The sequence below is a fragment of the Aedes albopictus genome, chromosome 3, assembly GCF_035046485.1.
Source record: "Aedes albopictus strain Foshan chromosome 3, AalbF5, whole genome shotgun sequence".
NCBI classification, from domain to species: Eukaryota; Metazoa; Arthropoda; class Insecta; order Diptera; family Culicidae; genus Aedes; species Aedes albopictus.
The window spans coordinates 131,354,816-131,363,483 of NC_085138.1; positions in this window are offsets into that span (position 1 = coordinate 131,354,816).

The following is an 8,668-nucleotide window of genomic DNA, read 5'->3' on the forward strand; positions in this document are numbered from 1 at the left end:
AATTACTTTCCCACAAAAAATGACGGAAACTCAAAAACAGAGCAGTGTTGCCAGATCGGCTCATCCGGAAATTCAAGGTGCAAAGATATGCTACAAAGTAGAAACCAGACGGTGCATTCATCATACGAAACCAGTAAACCAGGACCTGACATTTTCTTTTTTCTAGTAAGAACGTAGTGAAAAAAACGCATGGATTTCATACAATGTGAACCGTGAGAATGAGAACGGGGCAGAAAATCCGAGAATGACAATTGTTTTTTTTACGGCGAGAAATTCGTTTTATGCGACGAGGCGGTTGCAACTTTACTAGCTAGGACATATTTAGGACGAAAATGGAATGTTTGGCGCGCGCGAGAGAAAGAGTGTAGTGAAAAGGTAAATTTACAGGTTCATATGGCCTTAAACGTCTAACATGTATCAGCGACACTAGGTGAGACCCATCTGCCAAAACAAAAACTAACATACAAAAAAAAACACTACAAGTGGCTCTGAGCTCTGTAGTGACGGCCAGAGCTCCAAACCGAAGTATTGCTCTTAAAATCGGCCTATAGAAAAAACATTTAACTACGGAAAAGAAACGCGACAGTTATATGAAGAACAAAGTATACAAAAACTCATTTCTTAGAAATGCAAATCAAAGTTGTTTGTAGGATTTCAAAGATGAGAACATATATATTTAATAGTGACAACTGACAGGTGAGTGCTTCATGCATAATGGCAAACGGGACGCGCTATTGATTGGCTCCGTCAACAAACAGCGAAGATTCCTGTCAATTCACCGTTACCGTTGATCAAAACAAGCACAAAATCTGCAACGAAGACCTTATGCATCAAATGCTCACGTGTTGAGAACGAGTGAGTACCCGCTCATCGCAACCACTCATATGTAGTGAGCAGCTAAATCATTTTTGGATGTTACTTAACTAAAACCCGAAGTTTCTTGAAGCAAACAATTGGGAAATATCGGCATCCGTGTAGTGTAACCAGTGAACCGTATAGTACATTTTTTTCATTATCGTCGCAACGCCTTTACCGTCATGACTAATGTTGCATACTACCGTCACACACTACATTCATGCTGCCGTCGATGCATCAATGTCGTCTACCATGAATGTAGCATTTGGCACCATGATTGTAACACAAATCAAGATGATGGGAGTACGAAATGACAGTTTTGAAATGTAGAGTTGGAGTTCCAGTGGTTCCGAAAACTGCGAAAGAAAAATGCGGATAACTCGTGTTAGAGGGTGTCAAGGGCGTTACTTGGGGTCTGAGGGGGTTTAAGGGGGATTTCAGAGGCATTCCAAGAAGCTTCAGAGCATTCTCAGCGGATTTCAGAAACGTTACAGAGGCGTTACATGGCGTTTTCTGGGGTTTCGGAGGGTCTGAGATGCGTTACATGGGGTTTCTGGGGGTATTAGGGGGATTTTGGAGGCATTCCAAAGAGCTTCAGAGCATTTTCGGCGGATTTCAGAAACGTTACGGAGGCGTTACATGGCGTTTTCTGGGGTTTCGGAGGGTCTGAGATGCGTTACATGGGGTTTCTGGGGGTTTTAGGGGGATTTTGGAGGCATTCCAAGAAGCTTCAGAGCATTTTCAGCGGGTTTCAGTAACGTTACGGAGGCGTTACATGGCGTTTTCTGGGGTTTCGGAGGGTCTGAGATGCGTTACATGGGGTTTCTGGGGGTATTAGGGGGATTTTGGAAGCATTCCAAAGAGCTTCAGGGCACTTTCGGCGGATTTCAGAAACGTTACGGAGGCGTTACATGGCGTTTTCTGGGGTTTTGGAGGGTCTGAGGTGCGTTACATGGGGTTTCTGGGGGTTTTAGGGGGATTTTGGAGGCATTCCAAAGAACTTCAGAGCATTTTCGGCAGATTTCAGAAACGTTACGGAGGCGTTACATGGCGTTTTCTGGGGTTTCGGAGGGTCTGAGGTGTGTTACATGGGGTTTCTGGGGATTTTAGGGGGATTTTGGAGACATTCAAAGAAGCTTCAGAGCATTTTCAGCGGATTTGATTTCAAAGTCGTTACAAAGGCGTTTTTGACGATGGCGAAAACCCTCAGTAGTGTCCCTGTCTAGACCCCTGTATTGTCCCAGAAACCCCAAGCGCCATATTTAATTCCAAAATGGCCTAGGATATCGGGTTTCAACATCAGCTCAATTAGCCAGGTCTGAAAATATTCGTATGGCATGAGACTTTTTGATTTGTTAGACGTGGGCCGTAACTATTCAGTTGGGAGCCACTGACTTTTGTTCCCCTGCTCCATTGGTGGTTATGACCCTCGGAACGCACAATCCGAAAATCTTTGTCTCCGCTTCTTCACACTTCCGGTTCCTAAATTATACGCATGTCCCGTTCGCAGTTTTCGGAACCACTGGTATTTCATTAGTTCACTCAATTTGAAAATCCACTACATTTTTTGCCGTGATTAAAAAAATGTCACAGTCACCCATGAATATTTCATCTGGTCATACGTGAATGTTTTTGTTGCATGATAGTCAAGACCATACATCCACGATTATCATGCAAACTACAGTTTTTGATAGTACATTTTGGATCACTGAGTGTAACTATCCCTTTAGGACGTAAGCCAGAGCGTAAACTACAAGATACATAAATATATTTTAAATACTTATGTACTGTTATACTAAAAGATGTACTATTCATTGTACTAGATAGATTCAATTTACGATTCATTCAATTGGTGACGAAATTCGGAAACAATAAATTATACCAAACTGACTAGATAGCGAAAGGCAAATCGGCGGCCCCAAAAGCCACATGCCAATATATTACTTAGAACTCTTATATGTCTGTTGCAAATTCAAATCAACTAATATTTTCCATCACATTTTTAATAAGCATAGATGTAATAATTTTTCAGTGTGACAGCATAACTAACAGAACAAAAAAAAGCCCACTCACGATCATCAAGGAAGAAATCAGTACAAAAATAACAGTAGTACCAATACAAGCGCTAAAGCATTGTAGAACATTTTCCGATCAGGCCGCACTTTGCACGACTTTACAAGAGGATATTCCACTTCTGAGCTACGTAAAAGAGTGTCATTTATTTTTGGAAATTGTTTGTGATTTTGATATTGTAGGTCGTTGATTGCACGAACCAATGGTCAAACCATTAAAATTAGATGTAATCCATTCGATGTGTACCCCACATACCCCAAGAGCTAGAGCATCATTTCTCACAAAAAAAAAAGAAAATGAAATCAACTCTACTGACTGTCAATGAAATACATAAGCATAAAAAAAAAACTAGTTAATGTGCAATCTTGCGTAGCGGTAGACTCATCCCGGTCAACCATTCTAATCATTAGGATTAAGGACAACAATTGCTGAAATCTGGTTGTAAACACTATCCTTCTTACCTATAGAAGAGTTAAATAAGTACACAAGGAAAGCTATTGCAAATCTGATATGAAAAAAAAACCCCAAGGCACTCGATGATCGTTTATGAGTTAGGTCCATCTTTTGATTGTTTTCCTGTGTCCCCTCTCTTGCCCGATACCTTCATTGTAGTGGAACCCCATGACTATACTGTGAAATGCAAATAAAACTATTGTTGGAAGTAAATGATAAATTGAACTGTGTTTTTATTTTAAACTGAGTAATCCCCGTTGAAGTCCCGTTCTTAGTTCGTAGCTGTACATTCACTTTGCTCAAGACTCTGATCGTCCCGGTTGCTGTACACAGCCAAAGAGTTGAAAGAGAGAGTTCAAATACTCTAACGACTTTGTGTCGTTTGCAAGGATGGCAGAAAATCACTTCAAGCGATAACACGGTGCTCCCCAGACCGTTATTATAAAATAAAAATCTCCATCCAATCGGTGCCCACCATTCGTTTTCTATGGCTATCCTGCATGTCTGGACAAAATTTGAAAAAAATCGTAGGGCCCATTTTTGAGTTACGCCCTTTTAAAGGGCGTAAAGCCCGATATTCAAAGTAAAAATCGAAATATTTAGTACTCAACCATTTTTGAACGATTTTGATGAAATATTTTCTTGAAGAAATGTATTGCATTGAGTATTAGATTTGTTTAGCATAGCTTTTGTTGAAATAATTGAAGAAAATATGACGTTTTTGTGAGTTAACATAAATAAAAGTGTATTTATATGAAAATATTTCAATAATATTTGTAACTTATCAGGATCAAATACGGTAAGAAAAACGTGAATGTATATAAACAAAAAAATAAAGTAAATGAAAGGAAAGCTCCTATAAAGAGAAATTTAGCATAACATGTGAAAAGGGCCTAAGTACTTTTTGTAAACAATGACGTTTTGATCGCTGTTGGGCCTAACTGTACCCACGAATATCTGCACCCTTTACCGATAGCCCGAAGATTTCACTTTCTGAAACATGTTTGTTTACAAAAAGCAATTAGGCCCTTTTCATATGTTATGCTAGAAACAATATTATGTATGTTTGAATAAATGGACGAAGAGCTGTTGTTTCAAGTAGTCGTCGGCAAAACCATAAGTAGGACAACCGCCGTTATTGAGTTGCCTCAATAGCGTATCTGCTACGAGATTCCACAAAAGCGGCGACAAGACTCCCCCTTGGGGGCATCCACAAACACTCAATTTCCCAATCCCTGCTAGACGCAATATCGAGAAGAGATATCAATTTTTGAGCATTTGATGAATCCAATTGGAAATCATTGGAGATATACCATGACTCCGTGCGACTTCCAATATGGCATCGAAAGGCACATTGTCAAAGGTGCCCTCGATATCTAAGAACACACCCAAACAAGATTGCTTTTGAGCGAATGCTTTCTCGATATCGTAAACAACCTTGTGTAAAAGAGTCACAGTGGACTTACCAGATTGGTAGGCATGTTGGTTCACATGAAGAGGCACGTAGGCCAGATGAACATCACGGATGTGATGATCCACAATGCGTTCTAAGCATTTCAGAAGAAAAGAGGTCAAACTTATAGGTCTGAAACTCTTTGCTTCTTCATACGACGCACGACCCACTTTCGGAATAAACTTCACAGTAATATCCCGCCAAGATTTGGGAATAGACCCTGTAGCAAACTGCAAACAAGTATTTTTTTTTCAAAACATATGTTTGAAATAATCAAATCTCTCCTGAAGCAAAATAGGATAAATCCCATCTAGGAGATGTGAAAGTAGCGAGCCGAAGCTAAAGAATCATAACTAAGTACAAGAAAAGACATCAGGTTCATCCGAAGATGTAATATCCACACATCCGGGGAAGTGTGTACTGAATAAACATTCCAAAACTTCTTCATCAGAGGAAGTAAAATCACCATTTCGTTCACTTGAAAATCCTTAGCTTTTGCAATGATTTTGTTCAATCGACTGGCTTCACTCAAACTGGAAACATTTATACAAAGGTTTTTCCAGCCGGATCGTTCAGCAGACCGAAGAGCTTTCTGGCAGGCCTTGCGAGCCTACCTGAAAGCCTCCGATCCAGCCGAACGTCGTCTGTTCCAACTCTTTCTTACATTGTTTCCTGAGCTTCGCCAGATCGGAGTTCCACCAAGGGGTTCCTCTTGTGGTCTTCACAGACCGCAGAGGGCAGGCTTCTTCAAAAGCTTCCATAATGAAGGTCGTTGTAGTATCAACGGCATCATCTAAATCACTTGGAGTGTCAATGGATGGTGAGTATCCATGAAATTTGGTTGCCACCAAATCGGTAAAGAGATCCCAGTTGGTTGACCGGGGGTTCCTGAAACGCAATGTTTGCGAATTAACATTCACATGTTCAAACAAGATGTAGCGATGGTCAGATAAAGATTCTTCATCTGACGCATGCCAATTGGTCAGCTCGTGACTAATTCTGCTAGAGCAAAGCGTTATGTGGAGCCTCGTAGCCGTGCGGTTAGGGTCACCAAGCTTCTAATCGCACCATGCTATAGGGTGAGGGTTCGATTCCCGCTCCGGGCGATGAAACTTTTCGTGAGAATAGTTTCTTCTCCGTATCCACTGGTGCATGCTCCGTGTGTCCCTTGTCTAAGGGGCTGTCCATAAACCACGTGGTCATTTTATTGGGACTTCTCAAACCCCCCCCCCCCCCCCCCCCCCCGCGTGGTCATTAGTCCATACATTTTTTTTTTCGTCCATACAAAATGGCCATTGGCCGAACCCCCCCCCCCCCCCCTCATGACCACGTGGTTTATGGACAGCCCCTAATGTTTAGTTTCATTCAGTCTGTACAGCCTCTGGCTGAAGACGGTGTCCGCGTCTTTTTTTCAAAGAAAAAATAAAAAAAAATGTCTAACACTTCCTCTCTAGCAGATACCATGAAGGTTGGGCGATTGCTTATGTTAAGTAATGCCAGATTTGTACTACTTAAGTATTCCATCAAACTGGAACCTCTCAAATTGATGTCTGAGCTGCCCCAGATTATATGGTGAGCATTAGCATCACTACCAACAATTAGCGGAAGGCCTTTTGATGTGCAGTATGCAATGACTTGCTTGAAAGCATCCGTAGGGCATGGTTCATCATGCGGTAAATAAACCGAACAATAGACGTATTTCCTGTTGAGGTTTCCAACAGATACATCTATTGTGAAAGCACATACATCTCTAGTAGTTAGTTCAGAGATGAGTTTAGCAACGATTGCGCTGTTGACAAGCACACATGCTCAAGGCATGACACGTGAGTTTGCCATTTCATTTTTACTGAAAGTAGCAAACACCGGATACACAAGGTTTCCTAGATAGAAATTCCCCTTACGAAAGTAAGGTTCTTGGACTAACGAAACTTGGGCTGTACCATTTTGCATAAGTCTACAAAGATTGATCGTTGCTGTTCTTTTGTGCTGAAGATTGATCTGAGCTATCCTACACAGCAAAAAAATCTGAATATTAATCGTAACGTAAATCAAAAGACAATGTAGACTCCTATCATGTAAACGGTAATTAACCCTTTATAAGGCCGAGAAAACTAGAAAAGTTGTAAACGCAAACTATTATGGAAATGATTACATACATGACTACATGTACAAAACAATTTTCGTTTGAAATAAACTCTCAAAAATCTAGGTGGCAATATAGTTGCCACTGCCCGTTTACCCCAAAAACGAGCTTTTGAGGTGGCAATATAGCTGCCACTGCCCGTTAAGGCCACCAGCGTTGGTGGCAATATTCTTGCCACTGCCCGTTTCGGGTACTTTTCTTCTTTTGACTTCGACAAAAAGCCGGAAAAGAGATTTTAGAGTGGATTGGGGCTTAACCCATAATATAAACTGTGTAGTTCAGCTCATGTCAACCCATAATTTAATTATTTCTTAAAATATTTACCAAATCTAAAATTTTACAATAAGTTTAAGCTAATTTTCTTCACGCGGTCAAATTTAGCCATTTTTGAGACTACAAATGGCTCCCAAATTGTTGTTAAAGCTTTGTTTAATATCAAAAAAAATCCAGGCGTTGTTAGTAATCCCAATTTTGCGCAAACCAAAAAAAAGTTCGAAATAATCGATTTTTTCGAAATAACTAGCTTTCTTGGTAAGATTTTGTGTGATATGTAATAAAATGATAATAACAACATAGCATCCCTTTTTTCAGCCAAAACCGAAGGAGTGTGCAAGAAATTGAAGCATTTGCAATAGTGCAGCAGTAGTGGCAGCAGCTAGGTAGTTTTTCGTTTTCATCCGGGAAATGTTTCGTGGGCCGTGGCTCATTTTCTCGATGGATCTGTACGTGGGATGTATTGAAAGAAGCCAATAGAATATGATATGTTTTTGCTGGAGGATAACAAGGATCTAGGAACCCAGAAACTCGCTGCGAAACAAATGTTTAAAATGGAAAATTAACATTTTCTGTCTCACGAACTGTATCAATAAATAGTGTTCTTTATATATTTTCCACAAGTGTAATATATTTACGAATAAATAAGGTATTCCGGTAAAAATTTAAGTTGTTATTATTTTGGATGAAGAAAAATTGACCAATACATTTAGGTTATGAAATTTATCCTAGATATGAATTTTACATGACGGTTGTACGAAAACGAAACCAATAATAATATGTCATGTAATAATACAACAAATATCACGCTCCAATTATGTGCATGATATATTATGTAAATGTACATTAACTCTTCGAACTGTGCACTAACTGATCAAGATTAACCTCAGATAACATTCCCATTATCCCGTCCGTCTCATACTGATTACAAAATGATAACCGAGATCATCTGCGTCGAACTGAAAGTATCCATTTCATTTTGTAACAGGTGCGCAGAGAATCTGAATGTTTTTTTCTTCCCCAAAGCCTCATTTGTATCTCCGTCCTAAAGACAGAGCTTCTTTGAAAAATCGCGCGAGTGTCAAATGACGCTGATTGGGAGATAACAACTATACCATGCGTGGAATGTACATAATGTCGTGTGAAAGCAGTTTAGAATATTTGAGGGCCGACATCGGGCGAAAAAAACTTTGATTTGTGAAAAGAGAGAATGAAACAAGAGAAGCACTGGTGCGGATTAAGTTATAGAGGTGTGAACAGGAAGTAGCGAAATAAAAACTCTAATAACCATAAATTATAGGTATATGCATCATTCTGTTATGCTGATGAACTTTTTGGCAGATTGAAGTGAGATGTTCTCACAAGGTTTTATTTCAATTCATGTTTATGATGTCGGTTCGCTGATGGATGAATTATAC